The following is a 16,810-nucleotide window of genomic DNA, read 5'->3' on the forward strand; positions in this document are numbered from 1 at the left end:
ACTCCTCCCCCACAACCACGTCCCTCAGTTTAATTTCTCCTGCCTCCGGGAGGTTCGACTTTTTCTTACTGGTGCGGGGCACTGGGGAGCACTGATTGCTGGCCCCATGCGGGGCAGTGTGGTGCGGCCTTCAGCTCCCTCGGGTGCGGCGCTGCTCCTGGGTCCCCTGCAGGGCTTTGGGTCCCAGTTGAGCGGGATTGCCTCGCTCAGTTCTTTGCTGGGCTCCGGACCGCAGCGTGGGCATTGTGTCCCGGGTCCTGCTCGGCCCGGGGGAAGGTAAGGAGAGGGGAGAGGGCTCTGTGCTTGCTCTTTTTCCCCCTCTCCTGCTGGTATGGCTATCTTGGCGTCCCATTCATGCCAGCTCCTTGGTGTGCCTTACGGAGGCTGGTGCCTCGCCCGGTTGTGTTTTGCAAGGTTGTAGGCTGGCACGAGGACATCACGGCCTGGGTCTTGCAAGGCCTGGGATGCGGTAAGGAGTTGGGGGCTTTGTGAATGTTTGTGCCCTGATTCTCCTGCCGTTGCGGCTGTGCAACGACATGCCTCCTGTTTGATGCAGCGTTGCCTAGGGGATTGTTTTTTTTTTTTTCCCTCTTGGTTGGTGCCTTCTGGAGGGGTGCCCATTAGCTCGACAGCCCGTTTCCTCGTGCTCTGTGGACACATCTTTTCTGGGTGCATCTTTGAAGACGCTCTGACTGAGAAGTGGGGACGTTAAGAAATGATGGCAAGCACTTGGCAGTATGGGCTAGCCTTCCCTTTGTTGTGAGGCCTCTCTGCTTCTTGTCATGGGGTGACGGTGGCAGAGAGTCTTTGAAAGTGCGGGGGCTCTGTTCTGTCACAGGCATGTCACATGCTGCCCACTCCTCAGACACACACATGACAAGGATGCATCGGATGTTAGCTGCATTCTCTGCGTGCAGCCTGTGAAAACGGCACAGATTTTGACACGTCTGCAAGCAAGAACCATTTAGAGCATGGGGCTACCAGCTACTTGATGCAGGGCTCAAGCCCCCTCTCAGTCATGTGCTGTGTATACAGGTGGCGAGTTAGTGCTGTAGTTGGGTCTGTGCTAGCCATGGACACAGGCTCCTTGTCCTCTCCTCTGAACTGCGTGAGGGACGGACGAAGGAGATGAATTTCTTTTCCCTTGTCCGGCATGGAGTCATAGAAACTGCTAATGCATCATGGAAGTAACAGCCATGCAGCGGGTTCCCAGTGTCTCTTCTTTTGGGCCTAGGTCCTCCGGTGCTGACGTGTTGCTTTCACGCCTCCTCTCAGTCGCGTGGAAGTAATATGGCAGATGGTGGCACATGTCTGTGCTTAAAGGGGTTCTCAGAGCCCCTGGTGCCGGTGGAGGGAGCTGTCCCTTCAGTGAGTTTTCCGGTATAGGCATACCCCAGGAATGGGGTTGTCTTTGGTGTCTGCTATCCGGGATGGATTGCATTGTCCTACTTTGTGACAGTATTCTGCCCATTGATGCCAGCCTGGTGGCTCCTCTGTCGGCTGAGGGGGGCATAGTCTGCTGGACTACTGGGCTGTCCTGTATCTTCCCTTTGATAGATCAGATCTTTTTGTGGGCTGACAAGCATTCTGTTATATTCAACATCCTGTGATTTTCCTCTGGTGCAAGTGCAGTGACTGGCAGTTTTCCCTGGCTCCTCATCTCTATCTGTGTGGCTTCTGGCCTGCCTGCGCACGATCAGGGGCGGTCCACCAGGGGTTTGGCAGCTTCCTGGGCCGATGCAAGGAGGCTTTCTCAGTAAGAGATTTGTATGGCTGCCGCCTGGGCTATTCTAAGCACTTTCATGAACCGCTATGGGTTGAGTTTCTCCCACTCGGGGTTTGGTTCCTTTGGGGTTGGAGTTTTGTCTATGGGGATGTGAATTAAGAGTTACTGTGGGTGTGTTTTGCTGCAGTTTTTGGTTCTGTGTCTCATTGGGACCTTTTCCCCGTTGCGGCTTTGGTATACCTCATGAGGTAAGTATTGGGACAAGGAAGAGTGGACGTGGAGGTAATGCGCTGACTACTTACTGGTAATCTTCATTACTCCTAGTCATACTCTTCCCCGCCACAGTACTGATGACCCTCGTCACCCTCCCTGCGGGGAAGGTCCCATGCTCTGGCTTGGTAATATGAAACTGAGTGACGTGGATGTGTGGAAGGAGTTATACGGATTTAAAGAAATAGAAGAAGGTCCTGTGTCGGAGGCAGGGGCCTCATGAGGTAAGTACGGTGACGCGGAAGAGTAGGATTAGGAGTAATGAAGATTACCCGTAAGTAATCAGAGCAGTGCCAAAACACCAGTCACTATAGCATGCGTAGAAAAGGGTGAGAGGAATGCTCCGGGATAACACTGGCACAGACGGCAGTGCACAAAACTGCATCAAATGTACCTGTGACCTCAAAACACGCATTTACCATTATTTACAGGGCCCTTTTGCATTTGGAAGCATTACACCAATCGAGATAAAGGCATTTTTGGTAACATGTTTAGGCAGGTCTTCTCAGCTGCAGGCAAGAGGACCTCCAAACATCATGCACACCCACACACCATTCCATTCGGAGACGGGCTTCCAGCCTCTTTAAGTTGATTCTGGGAATATACCCCTGGTTTCTCCGTTATAACTACAAGACTACGAGTCCCAGAATGCAGTTCAGTCATTTCACACTGGCATGCATATTGTTATGCGGACGTAAATAAAATGTGCAATGCCTCATATGATATGATGTGGCATTTATAACACACCTGTACACAAGTGTTTCTAGGCACGACAAGACAAGGAGGTGGAAAGGGAGGACAAAATAACGATCTTACTAGCCCTTGTGTCATTCAGATCGCGCAAGTGCAGGGAAAAGCGAAGGGGAGAAGTGCCAAAGGAAGGGGAGAAGTGCCAGGGGAAGGCGAGAAGTGCAGATAACTCACAAGTGCAGCCAGCAGGTGGCTCATAATTGCAGAGAGGGTAAAGGGCAAAAACATTGTTGTCAAGTCAACCAAGCAGACATGGCACAGACTAGTATGCATTGCTAGTCTGGTATTTACTTTAGCGTAGATGCAGATTATGGGGTTTTTACAAAAAAAACCTCTTTATTTATAATTTTCAACATAGATTAACAAAAACAATTGAACTATACATAACACCAAAATTAGAACAAAATTCCGAGCAAATAACAACTGTTGCTATACAATCTACAAAATGACCTAGACCTAATTCCAAACATGAACCTGGGCACTAATTTGACATCAACAAACAATGAGGACGTGACAAAACAAAGAACATGACAGACACCAGCACCCACCCACCCTCATTAGTATTTGAGAACAAAACAACTCCACTACACAATTCAATCTTTGGTCATCCATAAAGTTCAGTGAAACTTCCCCACAGTTCATCATAAAATGCTTCCTTATGTTGTTTATAATACATTGGGCCTCATTCCGAGGTTGGCGGTAAGGGGTTAATGGTGCCGGTGCCGTTAAACCTTACCATCGCATTACAAGGTCCTTTAGCGGGTCCCGCAAAGGGTGGCTGGTTTTACCAGGTGCCCTTAGTGGGAGCCGCTAAAGGACCAGCATGCTAACAACGGGCCCGTTGTTAGCATGGTCCCCATTTCCATTGAACCCTATGGGGGCTTGAATGGGAATGGGGATGGGTTCCCTGAATGGGGAAATACTGAATCCCCCAAGGTTGGAATGGCCCGGTAATTCCCCATTCAGGGAACCCAGACCCGGCATGCAGTAAGGGGGTAGCCATGGTGCTAATACCACCATGGCTACTTCCAACCTCGTAATGACCCCATAGTCTTTTCATATCTTGATAAAACTTGCACATCTAAAATCCACTCTTCCACTGTGGGCTTCTTCCTGGTCTTCCAAACCTTTAATATCTGCTTAGTCGCCACCAACAAAGTTTTGCTAAATCCAACAAGATGTTACCCAAGCAAATTTATGACCACTTCTTGATAGTTGCAGGATGATTGCCAAGGGATTACGCGGATAAGTAATGTTCCAGATGTGGTCAATCCTATCAACAACATCTTTCCAAAAACTCAGCACTCTTTCACAACTCCACAACATATGCAGCAGACTACCCCTCTCCTTCCCACAACCCCAACACCTGTCATTATTGATCATCCCTAGAGCACACATACGTGCAGGGCTCCAATATATTTTACCCAATATTCTTCAATGAATATAACGCAGTTGTAGATCCGCCTTAGCATTTATTGAGACTTTCCACACCCTTTCCCACTCTTCTAGTGTAAGATCTCTACCTAACTCTTCCAACCATGACAGCCGCAACTTTTCCCATGAATCCAACCATTTAGCATCATATTGCATAACTTTCAAGATATTTGACACTTTCTGAGATCCACTGGTCAGTACCTTGAAAACATCCGGTTTCTGTAAAAGTGCTGCATCCATCATCTCCCTCCTTCCAGTGATTAAATCAATCAATTGACTATGGGACTCATTAGACGGAAGGCGGTAGGGTTTATCGGTACCGGTAAGGTTTTTTACCGGTAAGGATTTACCAGCTGTTAAAGTACGGTGCCGCAAAGGGACCTCAGTGCTAATTACGGTACCGCAATTTGCGGTACCATAATTACCACCTTCCCCATTCGCATTATGCCCTATGGGGGCAAAATTGGGAATGGGGAAGGGCCTTGGTGAATGGGGAATTGCCGGCCCCGCTCACCTTGGAGTAGGCCGTTAATTCCGCCATCCACCAAGGCAGACACGTTAAAATACCGGCGGCAGCCATGGCGCTAATAGCGCCATGGTTACCGCACAACATGTAATGAGGCCCTATATCTTCTTAACTCTCTACGTTTCAACCCAAACTTCTCTACTAGACTCTCAAAGGCTATCTCCCCTTCATCTCTCCAGACATCCCCAATTGTCAAAATGCCTCTCCTTATCCAACTCCTCCAATGTAGTACTTTATTATTCATCAGTAGACCAGGATTATGCCAAAGAGAAGCGTCTTTATAAATGAATAATCCTTCCCCATTTCATACAATCAACGAAGTCAATGCGTTTCTCGTTGCCAAGACTGTTTTTAAACCATGCACATTCCCAGGTAACTTCCCAAAAGAAAACAGGCACTTAATGTCATATGGTGAAAATGGCTGCATCTCAATTTGCACCCACCATGGCACCCGATTCCGATCCCCACTGGAGTAGCTAGACAACTTTTTAAACAAGAACCCGTTATTATAATTCTGTAGTATCGGATACCCAAAACCTCAATTTTTAACATTCCTGATCATAATATATCGTGGTATTCTGGCCCTCTTCCCTAATCCACATAAAAAGTCTTGAAATAGCCTATCTATACGCCCAAGTGCACTTTTTGTAAAGAGTAGGGGCAACGATTGAATAATATACAAAATCTTGCAGCAGAAGCATTTCTATTGCATTGATTTTACCCCAAATGGTCAAATTTAGACGCCCCCATTTCACAATATCCCTTCAAAGGACCTCAATGATCTTATCCACATTATAAGTCACTATCCTTTTAACATCTCAGACAATGGGGTCATTCCGAGTGTGGCGGTTAACGGTGCCAGTACAGGTGCCAGAGCTGTCAACCTCTTACCGCCACATTACGAGTTCTGCTCGCGGGACCCGCTAAGGCTGCCTGGTAAAGCCAGGCGTCCTTAGCGGGTCCCGCGAGCAGACCAGGGTGCTAACAACGGGCCCCTTATTAACTTATTAACGGGCCTGTTGTTAGCACCCTCCCCATTCCCATTGAGCCCTATGTGGACTTGAATGGGAATGGGGATGGGTTCCTTGAATGAGGAATTACCGGGCCCTCCAAGGTCAGAATGGCCCGGTAATTCCTCATTCAAGGAACCCGGACGAGGTATCCGGTATGGGAGTAGCCATGCTGCTAATAGCGGCATGCTTACCTCCATACTCGGAATGACCCCAATATAAATACCCAAGTACTTGACACACTCATTCTCCCACGTACATCTCCATCCTAACAATTGTTTGCATCCCGGTGAGATCTTCGTCGGGAATACTACCGTTTTTTCCCTATTGATCATGTAACCCGATAACCTTCCTACCTCTTCAAAAACACTTCTCAAAATACATCCCCCGTCTACAGGGTTATTCAAGATAACCACCACATCATCCACATATGCCAATACCTTGACTTCTCCATCTCCTACACTTAAGCCTCAAACACCCCCATGTTGTCATATATATGCTAACAGCGGTTCTAATACCAAATTAACCAACAAGGGTGACAAAGGACAGCCTTGCCGTGTACCTCTATTTAAAGAGAACACAGCTGAAAACCCCTTATTCACCCATACCTTTGCCGTTATGTCTGTTTGTAGTGCTTGAATGGCTTTAATGAAAAAGGGACCAAATCCCAATTTTGACAATGTGTAGTTTAAGAATCTCCAATTGACCCTATAAAAGGCCTTTTCGGTGTCTAAAAAAATCAATAAAATATCCTTAATCTCCGAATCTGGTAAACTCATTATATCTAATAGCGTTCTTATATTATCATATCCATATCGCCGTTTCCTAAATCCTATCTGGGATCGCTCCACCAACCCTCCCATATATTTTTCCAATCTTATAGTAAGAAATTTGGTAAATATCTTTATGTCTACATTGAGCAAGGAAATAGGTTGGTAATTACAGCACTTAGTTGTATCCCTTCCAGGTGTCGGAAATACTGTAATGATTGCCTCCTTCATTGAATTGCATAACCTCCCCTCTTCTAGAATATGATTATATAATCTACACAATACCAGTGCTAACACTTCATCATACTCTTGATAAAACTCTACTGTTAAACCATCCATCCCTGGTGACTTTCCTTTTTTTAGTCCCTCAATTTCCGACATAACCTCCAAAATGGTGATTGGTGCTTCCATGAAATTTCTACCTTCTTCCGAAATTGTGGGGAGGGTAATTTTCTCGAAGAAGCTATCCAGTTCATCCATTTGTGGAGTAAGAGCCTCAGCATACAAGTCAGCATAGAATGAACGGAAACATTCACCTATTATATCCTTCTTAACCACCATATTTCCATGTTCATCCTCAACCTTTTGAACATACATTCTTTCTGAATAATTCTTCAGCCTATTTGCCAACAGTTTACCTGCATGGTCCCCTCCTTCCCAATATCTTTGCATCGCGTAATGCATTCCTCTCTGAACACGCAAATTCACCTCCCTTTTCAAGGTTTCCTTAGTACTTACTATCTTAACCTTTACACTCTCATCTTTAGTCAACACATATTCTTTTTGAAGGTCTCCTAGTTCTTTTTCAAGTGGCCCTAATCTAGCCTCTCCTTCTTTCCGTACCCTGGCAGTCCAATTCATAAGTTCCCCTCTAACAGAAGCCTTAAAGGAGTCCCACACCATCATGCTGTCTGCCGTTCTACCATTCACCTTAAAGTAATCAGGTATACATTTTGTTAATGCCTTAGAGGCATCCCTATTTTCCAGCACAAATGATTTCAGCCGCCATCTATAAGCTCCTCGCCTCTCTGAGAATAAAGCCAATTTAGTCTGTACCATTGAATGGTCTGAAATGTGCCGTTCCCCTATACTCACAGCCTGTACTTTCTCAATCAGTTTATCTGACATTAATATATAGTCAAGTCTAGAATACGAATTGTGTACTGGTGAGTAGAATGAAAACAACTTTTCTCCCCAGTGAAGATTCCTCCATACATCAACTAAATCACATACTTCCATACATGCTTTGAATTCTCTACTTGCTTTCTGCCCTGTAAAATGACAAGTTGAGCACCTATCCATTTTGGGGTCTATCACACAATTAAAATCACCACCTAAAATGACCAATTCACCTCCCATATCCCATAGCATTGCCTTCAGTGAATTGAAGAAACTCTCCCCTCCCGCACATGGACTGCCTACTGCCTACTGCCTTGTGACATACACTGGATTGGTGGTTAGGTTACCCAAGAGCCTAGGGCTTGGGCACAGCCTTGCTTTAGGGAGGTAAGGTAGACATTGGCAGATAGAAGGAATTTGTATGCAGGTACTCACAGATAGTTAATTGGTGGGCAGTTGTGGAGGCGACTATAATTTTTTGGTGAGTGCAGGCAGACTCCATTGGGGATGGGGGGGTGCATTGGAGAGAATATGAGGATATTTGCAGTCTTAGTGGTATGTTGTATTGTGCTTGCAAAATCTATACTGCCTTGTATGCATGGGCGGGGCCCTTGGACATAAGAAGGAGGGCAGTGGTTGGAAGTAGGTAACAGAGCGTTGACTTGATTGGGTGTATTACTGAACCGATATGTACCTATGGACAGAAAGGGTAAGTGCTGACAAGTTTCCATGAATGGGTGTATTGCGTTGAAGTGGGTGTGGCAAAGGAGTTGGCTTTTGCTAAGAAACCTGCAACGCAATGCTGCTATGTATGGGAGTACTGTGATACTGGTATGTGGATTGAAGACATATGTACTTTCACTTTGCCTTAGGTCATTTGCATACGTTATTATACGCTTACCTTGTGCCATACAATACATTTGTAAATATGTAAGTGCCGTAAAATCTGCACCTTTGCAGAATCAATGTGGAGGACATGGTTCAGGCCGTAAAGGGGAATTGGTGAGATAAGACATCATTTGTGTTAGGAGGGGTGTGGACGTGAACAGAGCTTCGGTTTAGGGAGTGCAGTAAGAAAGTGGGAAATGCAAGGATTGTTTTACTGCATAACGTTTGTGACATGTGGCACATGTACGCAGATACTAACACATACACCATTGTGGAGATGGGGAGTGTATTGCAAATGGTATGGGGATTGTTGTAATCAGTGTACCATGTTGTTTTGGCAGTGGCAAGCGCGTACTGCCATGTATGGATGGCTACGGGCGTTTGACGTAACAATGTAGACATTGTTCGGAAGTAGGTTGAAGAATGTTCACTTCTTTGTGTCAGTTATTACAATGATATGTAAGTCCAGTGTACACGGCTGGAAATAAGTATGTATCCTGTGGGTGCTCACTGTCACAGCATGGTTGTGGAGGACATTTTGCAGGTGCCATTCTAGTAGAGGTGGTCTGAAGTGACAGCACGTGAATATGGTGACCGTTATTGGCCTTGTTGCCATTCACATACTGAGATGACACAATTAATGTACAGTATGTTACAACTCTCATAATACCTTGTACGTTCAAAGAGAAGGAAGGCAGTGCGACATGACACGAGTTAATAAGTATTACACATGAAAACTATGGAGAATGTACAGTCCAACACACACTGTAACGCTCACCTGATTCCCGCAGAGGCGCCGGTCTTGACTGGGTGAATACCGTGTCTTCAAAGGTGATGTGTAACACACGGTTGGCTCTTTGGGCTGGACCTCTGTGCACTGTATGTCTGACTCGAAGAGTAAGATGTCTGCAGATAGAAAATATGGGATTAATGAACTGGGGTTATTGGGTGCCTCTCCCTTCTTCCCTTTCTCTTCTCCTGTAGAACCCCAAAGGTTAACGCTCTCACCTTAGGTAAGTGAACGCCGAGCTCTCCATCTGCCTCGGGGCAGGGTGCCGTAACCAGTTTCTTCACTGGATAAGGGTGCAGGCCTCTTGACCTCAGAGGACTGCTGTCCGTCGTTTACTGCACGAACGGTAAATTCTGGGCACTTCAAATGTCTTTAAAAGTCTTTTGTAATGATATCTCTTGTTTTGCAGGGTTCCGGCGATGGCGGATGGCGGGCTGAAGAGAGTTGAGGATCGAACCCGCGTGAGGAATAGAAGCGCCTGGAAGCACGTAAGTAAGCGCTAGTTGCCTGCTTCACGATGCGCACTAACTGTCCCTTTATCTTGCAGGTACAAGTTCGGAGCTGCTGAAGGGTGCTGGAATACCCACTGGATTCAGCGTGGGAAAGAGTAATGGCACGTGAGTAATAAAGTTGCCCAATGTCTTTAAACGCACCTTCTTTTGTCTTTCAGATGCGGGATGCAGTGCCGAAGGCCTCCGGAGCGTGCAAAGAGTTGTTAAGCTTTTGTCTTTCAGATGCCGGAATGCAGTACGAAGACCTCCGGAGCATGCGAAGAGTAGGTAAGCCTTTGTCTTTCAGATGCCGGAATGCAGCGCGAGGCGTTGGTGACAGCAGATGGACCAGGTAAGAGATGCGCTGCCACTGAAGACCGTAGTGCTAACCTGTTCTTTCTTGTCTTTATAGGTGTTGCTGAAGACTGGATTCCAGGATGGTAAGCCTTTGTTCACTTAGGGCCAGGATCAGATGCAGAAGACACGATGAGCGTTCTGCTGCAGAGGATGCAGAATAACGCAAAGCAAGATTCATCCATTGGGTGTGGTTTAAATAGCCTCCTGTAGTGCTTAGGTGTCTCCTTCCACAGCCTCGCCTAGGTAAGAAAAGAGTTCCTGCTTTCCAGAAGAGTTCCAGTGTTCTGAACCTAGGGAGTGGCTCCTGCCCCAGCCAACAGGAAAAGTAGTCCCAAACAGAAGAGGATCAGGGACTCAACTGGCAGGTAAGTAAGCAGCATGGTCTGCTGCAGGTAAGTCCACCCAAGCATTATGAGCCCGGCGCTTCCAGCGCTGGGACTGGGCATATTTATGAGCCTGGTGCCACTGGCGCCAGGACAGGGTCCAAAAGGTCCCAATTGGGACTGGCTGGCACTCTGAACCTGGGTTATGGGTCTGCTTCCAAGGGAGTTGGGTAAGTCCTGACCTTTTGGAAGCAGAGATCATGACAGCACCCCCCCTCAAGGCCCCTCCCAACCCGGGCTTCTCCGGGGGTTTGGGCTTGTCAGGAAATGTTCGATGCAATCTTTTGATTAGACGAGGAGCGTGGACATATTCTGCAGGTTCCCAGGATCTTTCTTGGGGGCCGTAGCCTTTCCAGTCAATTAGGTAAAATAGTTTAGATTTGGCGATCTTGGAATCCAGGATGCTTTTGACTTCAAACTCGAGTTCTCCATCAACTAGGATAGGTTTTGGAGATTTAGTTAGTCGGGTTTGAGGTTGCACGGGTTTTAATAGAGAGACGTGGAAGACCGGATGTATCTTCATGTGAGGGGGCAAGTCCAACTTGACCGCTACTGGATTTACTATGGTAGTGATGGAATAGGGACCAAGGTATCTTGGGTTGAATGTGCGTGGTCCTTTTAGAGGTAGATATATGGTGGGTAACCAGACTTGATCTCCTACTTGATATTGCGGGGCTTCCTTCCGATGTTGATCTGCTCCTTTCTTGTATTGTTCTTTAGCCCTTTGAAGGTGAGAAACGGCTTCCTTAAAGGCTTGGGTGATTGTAGAATGCAGGTGGTCTACTGCTGGTGTTCCAAGATCTTGGAGTTGATCCAACTCCGAGGTTCGAGGGTGACTGCCGTATAAAAGAAAAAACGGGGTCTTCCCAGTTCCCAAGTGGACAGAGTTATTGTAGGCATATTCGGCTATCCAAAGGATATCTTTCCAAGTTTTTTCAGTTTGTTGCAGCATGCAGCGTAAATACTGTTCCAGAGTTTGATTGGTCCTCTCGGTTTGTCCGTCGGTTTGAGGGTGGTGGCTGGTCGAAAGTCTCACATCAATTTGAGACGACCGACAGCAACTTCGCCAAAAATGAGAAATAAATTGACTACCTCGATCCGAAATTAGAACTGAAGGAAAACCGTGCAGTCGGACGATGTTTTCGAGAAATTCTCGGGCCAGAGTTGTTGCTGTTGGTAAGCCTTTGAGTGGAATGAAATGCGCCATCTTGGAGAATAGGTCCACGATTACTAGGATCGTATTGTATCCGGAGCATGGAGGTAGATCGGTGATGAAGTCCATAGAAAGCGTATGCCAAGGGCGAGGTGGGATGTCAATAGGGCGTAAGAGGCCGGCTGGTTTTTCCTTTTGACTCTTGTTTTGGGTGCATACTCCACAGGACATTATAAAGTCTCTGATATCTTTTTTCCAAGACGGCCACCAGAAGTAGCGCTTGATCTTTTCTGAGGTTTTGGCCATACCGGGATGTCCTTCCATTAAAGAATCGTGATAACAAGAGATTACCTTTTTCTGTAAATCTGTGCTGGGCAGGTATAATCGTTCTTGGAAATACAATAGGTTGTCCTTCACTGTAAAGTCCTTTCCCTGCAGATGCCAATTCTGTATGTCTGCTGGAGTTACTAGTTGCCTGGCTTTATCCTTAACTTCCTCTATGGATTGTGTGGCGATTACACCCAGAATTCTTTGTTCGGGAATGATAGGTACAGGTTTAGGGTTGATCAAGTGTTCTTCCACTCCCATCCGAGAAAGGGCATCAGCTTTACCTTTTTTTGTACCAGGTCGATAGGTAATTATGAAGTCAAACTCGGCAAAGAATAGTGCCCAACGGAGTTGTCTAGAGGATTGGGCTTTTGCGGTTTTCAAATATTGCAGGTTTCGGTGATCTGTAATCACAGTAACGGTGTGTCGGGCCCCCAGAAGATAATGCCGCCAAGCCTTAAAGGCGGACTTGATAGCCAGAAGTTCCTTATCAGTAATAGTGTAATTGATTTCAGGAGGCGAGAATTTGCGGGACCAAAATGCCACGGGATGCAACTGATTGGTTACTGGGTCCTTTTGTGATAGAACTGCCCCCATGGCAAGGCTCGAAGCATCAGTTTCAACGATGTAGGGGAGTTCTGGGCGAGGATGTTTTAAGATTGGTGCAGAGATAAATCTAGTCTTCAAATTCTGGAAAGCTTGTTCCGCCTCGGTAGACCATTCAAAACGTTTGTTTTTCTTTAACAAGGCGGTGATGGGCTGGACTATTCGAGAGAATTCGGGGATAAACCTGCGGTAAAAGTTAGCGAAGCCTAACATGCTTTGAACACCTTTTACGGAGGATGGCGATGGCCATTTGAGAATTGCATCGACCTTCTTTGAATCCATACGCACTCCGCTAGGTGATAATATGAATCCTAAGAATTCAACTTCAGTCACGTTGAAAACACATTTTTCCAACTTAGCGAAAAGTTTGTGTTGACGCAATCTCTTGAGGACCATTTTCACGTGTTTCCGATGTTCAGATTCCGATGAAGAATAAACGAGGATGTCGTCAATGTAAACAACAACGCACACATCTATGAGCTCTCTGAGGACATCGTTCATAAAATATTGAAAGGCGGCCGGGGCATTGCAAAGTCCGAAGGGCATGACCTGATATTCAAATAGCCCATACTTGGTGCGGAAGGCCGTCTTCCATTCATCGCCCTCTTTTACTCGTACCAAGTGGTAAGCTCCTCTAAGATCCAGCTTTGTATATATGCATGCTTTTCTGACTTGGTCCAGGAGTTCAGGGATCAAAGGTAACGGATATCTATTCTTAACGGTGATCTGGTTCAGGGTGCGATAATCTATACAAGTTCTAAGGTCCCCTTCTTTTTTTGGAACGAAGAACAAAGCTGAGGAAGCAGGGGACTTGGAAGGACAAATAAACCCATTTGCTAGGTATTGATCCAGGTATTGTCGGAGGTGAAGATTCTCAGACTCGGTGAGGGCATAAATTCTACTACAAGGAGGAGTAGATCCAGGTATCAGGTCTATCTGGCAGTCATAAGACCTATGAGGAGGTAGAGAGTTAGCCTGATCCTTCCGGAAAACATCTTGGAATTCTTGGTATTCGGGAGGTAACTGGGGAGTCTCCGAAGAAATTGCTGCCAGTGTAACACCAGGTCGAGGGTGACAAGTAGAGACACATTCTGGAAACTGAACCGTTCTTGCTCGCCAATCGATCTGAGGATTGTGCTTCTCTAACCAAGGAATTCCTAGAATAATCTGGAACTGAGGGGCCTTGATCACATCGAACACGATCTTCTCATGGTGTCCATCTTGACTTACTAGCGTCACTTCTTGGGTGGTATGCATTACTGGTCCGGAGGCTATCTCCGTACCATCCACCGTAGTAATGACGTCCTTTACAGCCTTTGGACAAAGAGTCAGATTAATCCTCAAAACCATTTCATGATCCACATAATTGCCGATGGCACCGCTGTCGACGTAAGCTTCAATCGCATGTAATCGATCCGGATGATCAGGGCTAATGAGGACCATAGGTATCACGAAATGCGAGGTCACGGAACTGGTTTTAACGCTCGGCAAGAGGACCTCTATTAAAACAGCGTAATCCTTTTGTCCTCAGGCCATTGAGTTTCCACTATCAGTCTGTTGAAAGACGCAATATAAGCCAAAAGGTCTTGATTACCCTGTCGCAATGAAAGGAGCTCATTGTCCAAGGCCTGCCCCTGTGAATGTCTTGCGAACAGTTTTTCCATACTGAGCTGAAAAGCTTGAAAATCATGGAGAACCGGATCATCTTGATTAACTAGAGGGATCGACCAGTCTGCCGCATTGCCACTAAGGTACGAAAGCACGAAAGCTACCTTAGCTTGATCAGTTGGAAAGGCTGCTGGCCGGCATAAGAAATGCAACCGGCACTGATGAATAAATACTGCAAACCTCTTTGGGTCACCAGAAAATCGTTCGGGCAGAGCCAGAGGTACATTCCCAGGTAGGTTGATCTGCACTGGGTTCATAGAGGATGTTGAAGGAAGATTTGCCCCTGATGCGGGTAACGGAGTCTGTCCGGCTTGTGACTGTAGCAATTGTCTAGCGAGATCGTCTGTTCGCTCCTTGGAAATAATCAGTTCCCTTCTTAGAGCGTTCATTTCCTGACGGGCTGCATGCACTTCTGCTCTTAGTTCCCCAAATAACTGGGCTAGCTGGTCGGTATCCGAGTATCCGAGGTTTCCATAGCGCCTGGGTGGGAGTTTTGCGGTAGGCTTTGCGTTCTGTAACGCTCACCTGATTCCCGTGTCTTCAAAGGTGATGTGTAACACACGGTTGGCTCTTTGGGCTGGACCTCTGTGCACTGTATGTCTGACTCGAAGAGTAAGATGTCTGCAGATAGAAAATATGGGATTAATGAACTGGGGTTATTGGGTGCCTCTCTCTTCTTCCCTTTCTCTTCTCCTGTAGAACCCCAAAGGTTAACGCTCTCACCTTAGGTAAGTGAACGCCGAGCTCTCCATCTGCCTCGGGGCAGGGTGCCGTAACCAGTTTCTTCACTGGATAAGGGTGCAGGCCTCTTGACCTCAGAGGACTGCTGTCCGTCGTTTACTGCACGAACGGTAAGTTCTGGGCACTTCAAATGTCTTTAAAAGTCTTTTGTAATGATATCTCTTGTTTTGCAGGGTTCCGGCGATGGCGGATGGCGGGCTGAAGAGAGTTGAGGATCGAACCCGCGTGAGGAATAGAAGCGCCTGGAAGCACGTAAGTAAGCGCTAGTTGCCTGCTTCACGATGCGCACTAACTGTCCCTTTATCTTGCAGGTACAAGTTCGGAGCTGCTGAAGGGTGCTGGAATACCCACTGGATTCGGCGTGGGAAAGAGTAATGGCACGTGAGTAATAAAGTTGCCCAATGTCTTTAAACGCACCTTCTTTTGTCTTTCAGATGCGGGATGCAGCGCCGAAGGCCTCCGGAGCGTGCAAAGAGTTGGTAAGCTTTTCTCTTTCAGATGCCGGAATGCAGTACGAAGACCTCCGGAGCATGCAAAGAGTAGGTAAGCCTTTGTCTTTCAGATGCCGGAATGCAGCGCGAGGCGTTGGTGACAGCCGATGGACCAGGTAAGAGATGCGCTGCCACTGAAGACCGTAGTGCTAACCTGTTCTTTCTTGTCTTTATAGGTGTTGCTGAAGACTGGATTCCAGGATGGTAAGCCTTTGTTCACTTAGGCCCAGGATCAGATGCAGAAGACACGATGAGCGTTCTGCTGCAGAGGATGCAGAATAACGCAAAGCAAGATTCATCCATCGGGTGTGGTTTAAATAGCCTCCTGTAGTCCTTAGGTGTCTCCTTCCACAGCCTCGCCTAGGTAAGAAAAGAGTTCCTGCTTTCCAGAAGAGTTCCAGTGTTCTGAACCTAGGGAGTGGCTCCTGCCCCACCCAACAGAAAAAGTAGTCCCAAACAGAAGAGGATCAGGGACTCAACTGGCAGGTAAGTAAGCAGCATGGTCTGCTGCAGGTAAGTCCACCCATGCATTATGAGCCCGGCGCTTCCAGCGCTGGGACTGGGCATATTTATGAGCCTGGTGCCACTGGCGCCAGGACTGGGTCCAAAAGGTCCCAATTGGGACTGGCTGGCACTCAGAACCTGGGTTATGGGTCTGCTTCCAAGGGAGTTGGGTAAGTCCTGACCTTTTGGAAGCAGAGATCATGACACACACACACATTTGCAGCCGGCAACATTATGAACGCTGTTAAGTGGAGCTATATACAGGATGGCAGGCCTTCTGACTGTTACCTTTGTTTGGCATATTTGTTCAGATGGCGAAAGGAAGCCGGTGGAGCTTTAAGTGTATGCAGTTGTAATGTGTGCATCGCTTACGTTAGATATTTATGTGTGCCGCCTACACCATTGCAGCAGTCACTGGCGTTGGTGACTTCACTTGTGTATAGTCGTTCCTCACGGCGTGCACTCCAGGTATTTATTTTATGTGCGTGCCAAGCGTAGCACACTCTGTCATGTGAGCACCTAGCTCTGGAAAGGAACAACATAAATAAAAGCAAAAGCGGACATGCGCAGACAGAGTTCACGGTTCCAGATCATTCCATACTTTACTAACAATACAGTGAGTGGTTGGAAGTGCTTTATTTAGTAATACAGTGATTGTACGGGTTCACAGAAGAAAATGTGTTGGAACCGTTGGGACAAGATGATGTTTTAATGTATTGCGTTTTTACAAAAGTTGACAGTGGTAGCAAGTCTAGTTGGACACACGGCACAATATGTCAGTGAGTGTACAAAGAAAGTAATGCAAT

Source organism: Ambystoma mexicanum, chromosome 5q (assembly GCF_040938575.1).
Source record: "Ambystoma mexicanum isolate Mex_15411 chromosome 5q, UKY_AmexF1_1, whole genome shotgun sequence".
NCBI classification, from domain to species: Eukaryota; Metazoa; Chordata; class Amphibia; order Caudata; family Ambystomatidae; genus Ambystoma; species Ambystoma mexicanum.